This window comes from Cannabis sativa, chromosome 7, assembly GCF_029168945.1.
Source record: "Cannabis sativa cultivar Pink pepper isolate KNU-18-1 chromosome 7, ASM2916894v1, whole genome shotgun sequence".
Classification (NCBI taxonomy): domain Eukaryota; kingdom Viridiplantae; phylum Streptophyta; class Magnoliopsida; order Rosales; family Cannabaceae; genus Cannabis; species Cannabis sativa.
This window is the reverse complement of record NC_083607.1, coordinates 31,849,203-31,863,809: the sequence shown is the minus strand read 5'-3', so window position 1 is coordinate 31,863,809 and position 14,607 is coordinate 31,849,203. Positions and strand designations below refer to the sequence as shown.

Genomic DNA, 14,607 nt, shown 5'->3' with positions numbered 1-14,607 from the left:
CTTTGTATTTTGTATCTAGGATAGAAATACTTAGATCAAGATAGGTCTAGAATATCTGAAATATGCAAAATGGTAAAATGGTGCCTGTAGAGTTACATTCCTAACTATAGGGTCATTTTGGAAATTTTTGCCAGGGGATGTTGGCATTGTATGGATAGTTAGAGTATGGCCATTAGAACATTATAGCCTTTTGCATGTACATAGTGTTTGAACTAGATACGATGAACTTTTGAGTGAGTGTTAAGTCTCTCCATCTTCTATACTTCTATTTGGAGTTGTTAGGACTTTGAATGGACTTGATTTCCAGAATTTATCTTATAATCGTGTTTTAGTAATTTTTCCCTTGGGTCCCAATCTCTAATTTTGAGTTTCCTGGCGAGGACAAGCTTCTAATTTTGGATATTGGGTGTCTAATTGCTTGGTTTTCCTTTTCTCTTTGTTTTCCAGTGATGGATTTGAACGAGGAGTTTCACCTTAAGGTGGTGGATATTTAAGAGAATCCAGTAGTTACTCTCGTAGAGGAGGTGATTACTGAGTAGGTTCCAACAAGGAATCCTGTCGAGGAACTACAATAAGACATTACCTTGGAGACTACTCTAGAGGGTACTCCATCCAAGGTAGTCGTAAACCCAAATTAAAGGGGAAAGTCAAGGCTCTGCCTTTTGCGCGTGTGCATAATGCTTCATTTGGGAGATAGACCAGAAATCAATAACTTTCGTTCGTACGATATGATGGAGCTTTATGCCACTGAAGCTTGAGTGTGCAACATTCCAGGGCTGATGTGGCACAAACTGTCTATTGTGGAAGAGTTGACTTTTGTGAGCACAGACGGGGTCAGTGCTTGGAGCTGGGAACACATTGTGAGTGGGGCACACCTTCCCTTGAGGACTTACTTCACTATATTCATCGCATAGATCAGGATGGCCCCCTTCAAATTGATACCTCTGGCTTACAAACTCCTAGTCTAATGGTACATCATTTACAAGATCAATAAGCTAGAAGTTCCTACCCTGGAGGAGATCCTGTATTTTTACGGTGTGAAGCCTCAACCTATGTGCATAAATTGTAAGAAGATTGGATTTTACAAGTTGAAGAGCTAGTCAAATGCACATTAACCCACCAGATTCACCTTACGCTGCCCCGACCTCTGCGAGTATTGGTTCTTTTCAACTTGTTTCCTAGTGAACAAGGTGCCTACTCTCCATTTAAGCTTTTAAATCCTACGTAAATATTTTTATTTTTTTTCCTTCTTTTAAAGTCTTTTCTAGTTTAACTGCTAATTGGGCATTTCTATTTCTCTTTTCTCGCAAAGCTTGAGCCTCGGAGTCCTGAATCAGAGGAAATGAAGAAAAAAGGTAGCCTAATACAAACTCTTTATTGAAGCAGAGTTGAGAGTTTAAGGCTTGGTCAGCACGTAGTTGCTTCGTCAACAAAGGCTAATCACCGATTTCCAAATCATTTACAACGTGAGTGGTAAGGGCCAACGTCGGACTTCTAAAGAGGCTAAGGAGATAATAGCTCTCTACCTTGCCAAAATTATCACCTAGGCTACTAAGGAGGATAAGCTCCTAGAAGAAAATTTGATGCTTCACTACCCTAATCCCTACATGGAGGAGGAGGAGATTTTTTAACGGTTTATTGCAGCGTACCTAAAAAAATGTGCCCTAGGAGCCAATACTTTCAGAAGAGGTAACTATTAGACTTTTATTTGGGCTTACATTAAATTTTATTGGTTTTATTAAAACTTGGGTTGATTGGATAGTTCTTTGTTGTGTTAGCCCATGTTGTTGGTGATCAATTGTTAATGGGCTTAGCATCTATGTGTAAAGTCTAGGTGAAGCAGAAGTGTGGGCTTTTCTAGTTGACTGAAGCCTTTGATGAGCAGGCCCAGCCCAACTAGGGTTTTGTAGCTAAGTCCCCTCCCTAACTCTATAAATACATATTGTCTCATCACAATTGTATACCTTTTGATAATCAGATAAAATAAACTGCTTCTGATTTAGAGATCTAGGGAGGAAGACTTAGTTGATAGTATTGCACTATCAAATTGGAGTAACTGCTGTGGATCAAACTGAGATAATTTCTATGGATCAATCAGGTACACATACTCAATTATCATATACTACTATTGTGTTCTATGTTATATACAAATAGATCTTGGGTATATTATTATTTTTTTCTAACATGTGGTATCAGATTGCCTATTGTATATGATTTAGAACCTATAATTAGTATAATTAATTTGTATATGTTAATTACATATTAATTTCGTTATTAATTTATGTTGAATTTTTTGTTTTTAAATCTTAAAACTTTAGGGGTTTTGTTTATCATTAAATTCCCGTTCTATTGATATATTATATGCATGTAATCATTGTGTATATTAAGAGAATTTTAACTTTAAAGTTTTAGGGTTTATATAATTACATTATGAAATTATAATTTGTGTTTTTTTTTATTTTATTGTTTTTAATTTAAATTGATTATAGATATCTCATTCTTAATTGTTTATGAATGTTCTTCAATGATTAATTTTGTATTTTGATCAAGATTGATATCCAAATAATTTTTTTTTATGTTCTTTATCTTTTGGATAGCTTTTCTTTAGATCTATTTTTTTTTAGCAATTAATAGCCAAAATTAGAGACATAGATTGACTAGAAGTCGATTCCCGAACAAAACCCATTCAAAATCCGGTGTTTTCGTCGATTTTTTGGCCGGAAAACTTCAACAGACCCGACTGGGCCAAATCGGGTCGCGTGACCCGCCTCCAACCCGGCTGGAGGAAGAAGAAGCAGTCCAGCCAGCGAAGCCCACTCACGCAGGTGGCGCGTGGGGGCGCGTGGGGCCACGTCAGAGTTCGTTTTTTGACGTTTTTTTTTTCCAGCGTGCTTAAAATTCAATTTCTGATTTTTCTATGATTTTTAATTAATTTTTTGACTCCGTTTAATAATTATTATTATTTTAATGATAATTATGTAGTTAAAAAAATTATTAAAAATATTTTTTGATGATTTTTCGAAATCTGTCGATCATAGAAAATTTTTTGGGTTTCTTCTCGTTCCATATGACATAGTCACTCTCTTATTTAATTTATTTTGACTATGTAGTCTCCACCAATTTTTTTATATTCAAATCTTTTGATTATTTGTTGTTCTAAAGTTATAAAACTTGGTTGTTTGATACAAAAATAATGTGTTATGGTGGACACTTTATTTTTTGATTATCAATATAATAAAAGCTATTATATATCTCTTTTGGAAATTTGGTTGAAAATTATTAATTTTCAATGATTGTTTTATCACCAAATTTCACATGTTGAAGAAAATATTATATTTTTGGTTGACTATATGTGTAATTACTTGCCCAAAGGTAGTATTTACATATATTAGTTCACATTCCATGAAGTGAGTTAATATTAAATGTATATATTTTAATTATTTGCCCAAAGGTAATAATTTAAATATATAAATTTATTATTATTTTTTTGCTTGAATTAATACATATTTTTAAGAAATTTATTTGCCCAAAGGTAATAAAATTCTTAAATGATATGTATTTTTTTCTTTGTTGTTAACTTCATGAAGGTAGATCATGTGTGTGTTATATTCTCACCCCAAAGGGGAGTTTATAATGACCAGTTGATTCTACAATATTTTCTAATACATTGCTCATATTGCTTATTCAAGTTTTAATTTTTGAATTTTTCAGTCTCCTTTTCTGTGAACAACAATAATGCTTCCATCCATATTTTGAATGCTTCCAACTACAAGACATGGAAACGAGATGTGGAATTTACTTTCGGCATAATGGATTTGGACTTGTGCCTACGAGAAGAAAAACCTGCTGATCTTACTGACTCCAGTACAGCTGCCGAGAGAACTCATCATGCACAATGGGAAAAGTCAAGTCGACTTAGTCTTCTTACTATGAAAAGATCTATTCCTGAACGTCTATTGAGTGGTTTGCCAGACACTACAAATGCCAAAGAGTTTTTCAATGCTGTAGAAAAATTATACGACACTGGTGAAAACGCTGAAGCTGGACATCTTATGGATGAAATGACAACCATTAAGTATGATGAATTAAAAGGAGTGCGAGATTTTATTCTGAAATTGGTGAATGTTCAGTCCAAGTTGAAAGATCATAATATTCCTCTTCCTGACTCTTTCATTATTCACCGAGCTCTTCATGCTCTTCCTGCCTCTTTCAGCCTTATCAAGACAGCCTACAACACTTACAATCAAACATGGACTATCAGCGACCTAATTTCTCAGTGTGTAGCTGAAGAAAGCAAGCTTAAAAGGGAGAAGAATGAATCTGCTAACTATGTTTCTTACCTCAAGCCCAACAAAGGAAAAGGAAAATTCAAGAATAAAAATGATGGTGCTACTAAACAGAATGGTAATGGTAAGGAGCATAAGAATAAACAGAAGAATAACAATGGAAAGTCTAAATACTATAATGTGAAGTGTTACTTTTGTGAAAAATTGGGGCATCGGAGAACGGACTGTCACAAATTTAAGGCTTGGTTAGAAAAGAAGCAAGCACAATCAGGTAATCCATTAGCATGTGTTTGTTTTGAATCTAATCTAGTTGATGTTCCTATTGATTCTTGGTGGTTAGATAGTGGTGCTACTGTTCATGTTTCTGCTTCCTTACAGGGGCTAAGGGATCTCAGGAAGCCAAGTGAGAGGGAGTCCAAGCTTAAAGTGGGCAATGATGTTGGAGTTGACGTTATCTATGTTGGAAAATTTATTCTTGAATTACAGTCTCGTGATAAGATAATTTTGAACAATACCTTTTATGTTCCTACTTTTAAAAGGAATTTAGTTTCGCTTCCGCTTTTGGTTAAACAAAGATATTCTTTTCATTTTGCAAATGATAATGTTGACATTATGCTTGACTCTCGAATTATTGGAAATTGCTTTTATTCTGATGGTCTTTACAAGTTGTCATTGGCTCCTTTAGATTCCTCTTTTAATGTTGTGAATACTGTGGGTAAAAGACCTCATATTAAGGAAACATCCTTATTGTTATGGCACAAAAGATTGGGTCATATTTCCAGAGAAAGGGTTGATCGTTTAATTAAATCTGAGATACTTCCTCCTCTTGATGCTTCTGATTGGGATACTTGTGTTGATTGTACTCGTGGAAAATTGACTAAAACAAGAAAGAAGACTGCAAACCGCAGTCAATCTTTATTGGAAATTATCCACACAGACATCAGTGGTCCTTATTCCACCACATTGTGCAGAAATAAATATTTTATCACTTTTATCGATGATTTTTCTCGTTATGGATTCACCTATTTAATTAAAGAAAAATTTGACGCCCTTGATAAACTCAAAATTTTTCGAAATGAGGTTGAGAAACAATTAGGAAGAGTCATCAAAGTTGTTCATTCTGATCGTGGAGGAGAATATTATGGTCGTTATACAGAATCTGGACAACACATGGGGTTTTTTGCAGAGTACTTAAAAGAAAATGGTATAGTTGCTCAATACACTATGCCTGGTTCACCTAAGCAAAATGGCGTTGCTGAAAGGAGAAATCGCACTCTCATGGATATGGTTAGAAGTATGATGAGTAGAACAAATCTTCTAGAGTTTTTATGGGGTGAAGCACTTATGACTGCAACTTATATTTTAAATCGTGTTACCAGTAAATCTGTTCCCAAAACCCCTTTTGAGTTGTGGACTGGGCGGAAGCCTAGTTTGAATCACCTTCGTGTATGGGGTTGTCCAGCTGAAGTAAAGATTTATGATCCTAATTTGAAAAAGTTAGATCCGAGAACAAATCGCTGTTATTTCATTGGTTATCCAATGCGCTCGAAAGGCTATCGCTTTTACTGTCCTACTCGTGGTACGGGAATTGTTGAATCTCAGACTGCTAAATTTCTGGAATTTGATGTTGCTGAAAAAATTCCTTCAACATCTCTTGAAATGGGGGAGTCATCTAAAGGAATTTGTATTCCTATGTCATTTTCAAGAGATGATAATAGTAGTCTCCATCCTACTCCAGTTGGTAATGCTCCCATTGTTGATGAATACATTGCTCCCGATATCGAAGATGATGAAGGTCCTATTATTGATGAAGGACCTATTAATGATGAAGCTCCTATTGTTAATGAGAATCCTGTTATTGAAGAAATTCCAGTTGTAGAAGATGTTATTCAAAACAATGATCAACAAAGAGAAGTTACTCCAGAAGTACCTCCTCTAAGAAGATCTCAGAGACAAAAGAAGTCAACAAAGTGTCATGATAATTTTGTTTATCTTGGAGAAGGAGAATATGATATTGATCATTTTGTGGATCCTGTCACTTTTAGTGAAGCCCTTAATAGTCCACAATCTTCAAAATGGTTAGCAGCTATGGATGATGAGATCGACTCCATGAAGAAAAATGGTGCATGGGAGCTAGTTTTATTACCTGATGGTTTTAAACCAGTAGGTTGTAAGTGGATTTTAAAGGCTAAAAGGGATAAAAAGGGACAGATTGAAAGGTTTAAAGCGCGTTTAGTGGCTAAAGGCTTTACTCAAAGAGAAGGTATTGATTACACTGAAACTTTCTCACCTGTTTCCACTAAAGATACATTCAGAATTATTATGGCCTTAGTTGCGCATTTTGATTTAGAATTGCATCAAATGGATGTTAAAACTGCTTTTCTGAATGGAGAATTGAATGAGGAAGTCTATATGTCTCAACCTGAAGGCTACAAGGAGAAAGGAAAAGAACACTTAGTTTGCAAGTTGAAACGATCCATTTATGGTCTCAAACAGGCATCTCGCCACTGGTACTTGAAGTTTGACAAGGTTGTGACATCGTTTGGTTTCGTAGAGAACAAGTTTGGTCAGTGTATTTATATGAAGATCAGTGGGAGTCGTTATATTTTTCTTGTTCTTTATGTCGATGACATTTTACTTGCCAGCAGTGATTTGTCACTACTAAATGAGACCAAAAATTTTCTGTCTTCCAATTTTGATATGAAAGATCTTGGAGAGGCATCCTATGTTTTGGGGATTGAGATCCATCGTGACAGGAATCGAAAAGTTCTTGGCTTATCTCAAGAAGCTTACATTAATCGTGTGCTCAAAAGGTTCAACATGGATTTGTGTAAAGCTGGTTCTGTTCCTATTCTGAAAGGGGACAAGTTCACTAAGCAGCAATGTGCTAAGAACGACTTGGAAAGAGGAGCAATGAAGAACATCCCTTATGCAAGTGTAGTAGGGAGTTTGATGTATGCTCAGGTTTGCACTCGACCTGACATAGCTTTCGTAGTCAATGTTCTTGGGAGATATTTATCTGATCCTGGCCATGATCATTGGGTTGCAGCCAAGAAAGTTTTGAGATATTTGCAAAGAACGAAGAGTTTTATGCTTGTGTATAAGCATGTTGACAATCTTCGAGTTGTTGGTTATTCAGATTCAGATTTCGGTGGTTCTGTAGATGATTTAAAGTCAACTTCTGGCTATATTTTCACCTTGGCAAGTGCTGCTATTTCTTGGAAGAGTGTCAAACAGACTTTGATCACATCATCTACTATGTATGCTGAGTTTGTTGCATGTTATGGGGCATCTTTGCAAGCTTTGTGGCTGAAGAATTTTATTTCGGAGATACGAGTGGTTGATTCTATTTCCACACCTATGCTAATCTATTGTGATAATAATGCTGTTGTTTTCTTTTCAAAGAATAACAAGATTAGTAGTGCTTCTAAACATATGGAAATAAAGTATCTCACTGTCAGAGACTTGGTCAAGAAAGGAGACATTGTCATTGAAAATTGCAAGACCGAGTTGATGTTAGCTGATCCTCTAACCAAAGGGTTAAGTGCCGTGTTGTTTAATAAACATGTTGTTAATATGGGCATTTTAGAATCTTTTGATCTTTTGGGTTAGTGGGAGTTTTGTTTTTTGTTTATTTTTAGAAATTATTATTTATAATTTTCTGAATAAAGTTATGAACTAAATTTTATGTTTCAATTTTTTATTATTGAATGGATATATTTTCAATTATGTTTTGTTATATTCTCGAGAATGATTGAATTGAAAGCATGTGGTTCATGTTGTTGTGATCATTGTCTTTTAAATTTATTTACTTATTGACAATGATATGTTGTTGGCTTAATTCTTTAAGCATATTTAGTGACACTAACTTATTTTAAGTGGTGTATGTTTAATTTCACTGGCTTATTTATTAAGCATCACGGTATCAGTGAAATTGAGGACTGATAAGGATATTATGTTATTTTAAATTGATCACATGTTGAACATAATTCCTTACCACACTACTAGACTTATTGACCATGTCGATTTAATACTTTGGTATTTGTTATTATGAATGTCTTTTGTTGAGTTTAAAACAATATGACTGTCATAGTTCATTATCAAAGGTTAAATTGGACCGGTATGTTGAGATGCTATCAGAGAAATATCATTTTTTTTTAAAGTGGCCACAAATGTTTTCCTGTTGTTCAACCCATGAGTCGTTTTCAAACAAAATTATTTTGATATATAGTATATATGTATTAAAATCAATGTAGCCCAAGTGGGAGAATGTTAGACTTTTATTTGGGCTTACATTAAATTTTATTGGTTTTATTAAAACTTGTGTTGATTGGATAGTTCTTTGCTGTGTTAGCCCATGTTGTTGGTGATCAATTGTTAATGGGCTTAGCATCTATGTGTAAAGTCTAGGTGAAGCAGAAGTGTGGGCTTTTCTAGTTGACAGAAGCCTTTGATGAGCAGGCCCAGCCCAACTAGGGTTTTGTAGCTAAGTCCCCTCCCTAACTCTATAAATACATATTGTCTCATCACAATTGTATACCTTTTGATAATCAGATAAAATAAACTGCTTCTGATTTAGAGATCTAGGGAGGAAGACTTAGTTGATAGTATTGCACTATCAAATTGGAGTAACTGCTGTGGATCAAACTGAGATAATTGCTATGGATCAATCAGGTACACATACTCAATTATCATATACTACTATTGTGTTCTATGTTATATACAAATAGATCTTGGGTATATTATTAATTTTTCTAACAGTAACATGCCCTTCCATCGTACCCCTAGCCTCCATAGTATGTCTTAGATTGACCAAGGGAATTTGATAGCTATTTTTTAAATGTAGATCTTCTTAAGTACCCTATGAAGGATTGCATAGATAGTGTAGATTAAATTTTTAGGAGTCCTAGAAACCCAAAGTCATCTCCAGATATTGTTAGAGTGGAGCCTTTCAAGACTATGTGTTTCCCTGACTTCAGAGAGTATGGCCACTTCATTGGCTGGGAGGACATAATCTTCTTTGCTTGTAAGGAACCATATAATTTCTCACTGAATGGTTGCACCCACACACACACTATTAGAATATGTTGCCATGTGTTAATTTTTCTTTGACTTTAGTGCTTTGAAAGTTTCTTGCTAACTGTGTGATTGTTATGTTTGTAGAAACTCGAGAAGCGAAGATTATGAAATCAATCAATGATAGGATTTCCAAAACTATTTCCATGGTGGAGGGTGCCAAATGGAAAGGGAAGGCTAGGACTAGGGCCAGGAGCACCCGCAATTTGCAGTTGTCAGCCTTGTCCTAGTCAAGCTCCACGACCAGCATGCCAACCTCTTCTGCCCTTTCTGTTGGGTTTTGTGCCCTAAATAAAACCAATTTCAATATAATCAGATTTACATATTAATAAATATCAGAAATAACATTTTATGTTGCATGGTTCACATGATTTATTTCATGATTATTGATCAAGGCTCAAATTTGTACATTTTAAGCCTTCAATTATGCATATAAATTAAATATTTCATAATTTTAATGGTAAATTTATTTTTATTGGAAATATTTAATTTACTTTAATTTTATGTTATTTTTCAGGAAAAGTGGTAAAAAGAAAATACAAAAACCCAATTTTAAAAGGCCCATAAAGACAATTCAATCTTTTAATCATCAACATCACCAACATGGCCTAAGTTCCATGCTACATGTGATAAACCTAAGCTACGTATGATACATTCAATTAAGTGATTATTTCTCCATACGTGGACTTCAATTTCATCAAGGCCCATATGGTTTAAAGTTTCAAGATGAAGGCCCAAATATTGAATCCAAATGATTATCCACTAATTCTAATGGGACGACAATTCCATCCTCAACATTTAGTGTGCGTGATCCAATCCACGTAGCTCCAATACATGCCATCTGTCTAGGTGTCTCCCAACTCTCAAACTACCTGATGCACGTTCTCAACATTTATAAAGAAGTTCACTAAGTGGCCCATGTTCTTCCATTTAGTTCAACATTCGGTGCCACTAACACCACTAAAAAGTGTGAAAATACCAATTTTAGGGAGCATTTTGGCTCTATAAATAGGATCATTAAGGGGAGCAAAATGGATCAGATTTTACTAGAGTTATTATACCAAAATTGTGTCTTTTCTTTCTTCTTCTTTATTTTACTTTATTAATTTTGGTGTAAAGACAATGCCTTTTCTAGGCTAATTTCTTTGGCAAGACTCAAGTGTAAGTTCATGCAATTTTTATTCTTTTAATATATTGATTCTCTTTGTTCTTCATTTTCACATTTGTTATATTAAATTTCTCTTCTTCTTAATTACACTTTAAATTTAATAGTACCTTTTATATAAGTTCAGTCATTCTTTTCTTATGTAAGTTAGGCTATTAATTATTAGAGTGTTTATTATATCATATGATTTTTACTACATTCTGCCGGTGGTATTTTGTCGATTTAAATTATATAATATGATAGTATTTTTGCAAGTAGTATTAATTTAATTAGAGAACATATTTTTCTAGTGAGCTTAATCATACACATTTTCCAACTATAATTAATGGTGTAGAATTATAGTTGAGGTTAAAGAATCAATTTTATTAGGAAAATATAATTGCATGTACGAAGCTTGTGCCTTCCATAATCATTTTCTGATCACTTCTCATTTTAATTTCTTAATTAACTTTTAAAAAATCATTTTCTCAATATTCTCACATCACATTCAAGGTTCATATTTTATTCTCGTAAAATTACTAACGGTCCTTTTGAGTCTATTTTTGCTCCCTGTGGATACGACATATAGCCCGTTTACTACCGCGACCGCAGTGTAACTAATTGGGCGACATCAATTTTTGGCGCCGTTGTCGGGGAGGTTTCTGCACTACAAGAGATTAGTATAGTAGTTTTATTTTATTTTTATTTTTATTTTTATTTTTTTTGTCTCTTTTTATTTGTTTACATAAAAAAAAACTTTTTAGTTAATATAATATAATTTAGTTTTTTTTAGTTATATATAGATTCAAAAAAATCATTATATATTATTATTTTTTATTATTTTTTTTTCTTTACCCTTTTAGTAAAAAAAAAAAAAAGAAGCAAGTAGTTTGATTTTTTTTTTAGTTTATTTGTTAGTTGTATTTATTATTTTGCTATATTAGGGTGTTAGTTTTTTTTGGTACATTATTTTATTTTGTATACTTTTTTTTTTAGGATTAGCCACTTTTTTATTTTATTTATTTTAGGTTAGTTGTAGACTTTTATCCTTTAGGCTAAAAAAAAAAAAAGTTGTGCATAAAATATTTTCATAAACTTTTTAGTGTAAACCCAATTGTGTAATGGTAAAAGTGGTACAAACTGAGAGTATTCTGTCTAAGAAAGATTGACTTTAAAGGTTTGTGGTAGAGTACCCTCTACACTTTCTAGCAACCCCGGGGAGTTCTAGTAAAAGTGTGGGACGAAGCGGTACCTTGGCAACCTTCCCAATCGACCTGGGAATATCTTGTGTGAATACCCTTGCATTATTACATAGTTGTAATTTACATTATTTAACAAGTGAAAATACACACACACAAAAAAAGTGAATGTCACGAAATAGAGACAGATTAGGGAGATTTGTAAAACAACAAATTGAAATTTTAGAAAACTCTCCTAAATCGTCTTCTTCCACTCGTTCTCATTCACCACCATCACCCATACTTCCTGCACTGCCAATAATGGCTCAACAACAGGAAATCCAACCAAGAACGCTACAGGATTATCTACATCCTACGCGTACAGCCACACCTTCATGCATAATGTATCCCGTGAATATGCCCAACTTCGATTTCAAACCAGGCATGATTCAACTTTTACCAACCTTTCATCGTATGGAAAATGAGAGTCCATATGTGCATATTCAGGCCTTCGAAGAGGTGGTGGCCACATTCAACAACCATGCTGACATCATAAACTTGGTGAGATTGAAGTTCTTTCCTTTCTCACTCAAGGAAAAAGCCAAAAGTTGGTTGTATTCTTTAAGGCCAAGGTCTATTGGGACATGGGAAGAAATGACAAAAGTATTTTTCTCTAAATTTTTCCCACCCCATAAGACCAGAAACCTTAAGAGGCAAATCTCTACCTTCACCCAAAAGGACCACAAAACATTTCATCAGGTCTGGGAGAGGTTTAAAGATTTGATGGGCCAGTGCCCACATCATGGATACGAAAGTTGGCGTCTTGTCAGCTATTTCTACGACGGTCTCACAGCCGACAAAAGACAATTCGTACAAATGATGTGCAATGGCGACTTCCTTCAGAAAGATCCCGAAGAAGCTTTGGAATATCTTGAAGAAATCTCTGAAAAATCCTACACATGGAGTGCACCAAGTTGTCCTACAATTGCTTGCCAAATTGGGACACAAGGATTTGGTCAAGCTCTCCTATACTTAGGCGCAAGTGTTAATCTCATGCCTTATTCAATTTACTTGCAACTAGGCTTAGGAGAAATCAAGCCCACATCTGTGTGGCTACAATTGGCTGACCGCTCAATTAAAAAGCCACGAGGAATAGTTGAAGATGTCTTGATTAAAGTTGGAAAATTCTATTACCCCGCTGACTTTTTGATTTTGGACACTCAGTCTGAGGTTAATACTGAGTCAAAAATTCTCATCATTCTCGGTAGGCCTTTCCTTGCAACAGCCAATGCTCTCATTAACTGTAGGAATGGTCTCATGAAATTATCTTTTGGGAATATGACTATGGAGGTCAACATTTTTCATGTTGCGAAACAACCACCAGACGAGGAGGAAGATTGTTATCATACTGATGTGATAGACACAATTGTTGAGGAGGAAGTTCTTTTGCATGATGATTCTGATTCTTTAAATGATCTCCTCCATGACTTTGATACTGAAAATATGCTTTATCCACCTTAGGAAGCTAATGTTTCTTCCATTCTTGAGATGTCCCAAGATGAAGCATCACCGTCGCAATATGAGAATTTGCGATTCAAGACCCGATCTATGAAACGCTTCTTCGGGTCCATGTGCGATATTGACAAATTTTGGTAAGAGGGTAGGCTTACCTGAGGAGATCACCTTTGTGACTCTGGCCTACCCAGAATGATCAGGTTGTTTCTATTTTTGTTTATGTTTATATTTTTATTCGCTATTTATTTCCTTTGTTTTTATTTTGGTTTTTTTAGAGGATCAATATCGCTGCTATCCATGGTTGCTTGCTCTCCAGGTGTTCTCTTTCCTTATTCTTTTAATTTTTATATCTTTAGATATTGAGGACACTGTCTGATTTTAGTTGGGGGTGGTGAGCATATTCAAGCATGCTTAGTAATTTTTGTCATATTAATATTTTCATAGTCAAAATTTTCAAAAATTACTTATTTATTCTTGTAAAATATTATTTTCAAGCCAATTTTGCTATCTTTATTACTTAGAATTTTTCTAGAGTTATAAAATGCACATGCCAATCTTTGTGGTAAGATGGTTGTTAGGACACATTTGCTTATAAAATTTGCCAAGTTTAAGTGTTCATATTATTTTTGAGTGGCGAGATTTGAGAAAACAACTTTTGAATTTTCATTGATTCTTAGAAATGATTATAATTATTTTGGACATGGTACTAGGGTTTGATTGGATGTTGCTTTAAGGGATAATTTTTATAGACAATCTTCTTGGGGAGCCTTTTTGTAATTATTTTCTTGTTGTAAAAAAAAAAAGAGAAGAAAAAAAAAAAAGAAACAAGAGCAACATTTCCATCATTACATGTTGCCTCTTGTTAAAAAGAGAAAGAAAAAGAAAAAGAAAAAGAAAAAGAAAAGAAAAAAAAAAGTTTATAGAATTTCATTTTTTTGGCTCCTAGAATAAATATAAAAGATTGTCTACTTTCGTTCAAAAATCCCGAAAAGCTGGTTTGTGGTACTCTTACGGTGGTTTGTCCAAATAATTCATAACCTATCTTCGTTTCCATGTTTATTCAAATGTTTGTCCTAAATTGATCTATCCATTTCGAGTGCTCACTTTTTAATTTCCAACTCCATGAGTGATATTCTTAGCCATGAATAAATATTTTTAAATACCTGTGAGGCTAATGGAATTGAGACTTCTACTTGGTATATTTTTCGAAAGTATTTATGTGCTACGGTTTGCGGTAAGAAGGTTTAAGTTTGGTGCACACACTCACAGCTCTAGATTTATTCAAAGTAATTTTATAGTTATTATTGGCTTGTTACTAATATTTTGTTTGAATAATTGTGCCACTTTTAAAATTTTTGACCTAGAAAATATTTTATTGACATTATTTTTGTTCGCTTGAATTGCTAGA

General features: G+C 34.1%; 1 non-coding gene across 1 annotated transcript; it reads right to left on the bottom strand.

Moving 5' to 3' along the window:
- Positions 1-12,386: 12,386 nt before the first annotated feature.
- On the bottom strand, positions 12,387-12,493 carry LOC115698394 (small nucleolar RNA R71). Its single transcript, XR_004008143.1, has one exon. It is a non-coding gene; the product is annotated as a small nucleolar RNA R71 (small nucleolar RNA).
- Between the last annotated feature and the right edge of the window lie 2,114 nt (positions 12,494-14,607).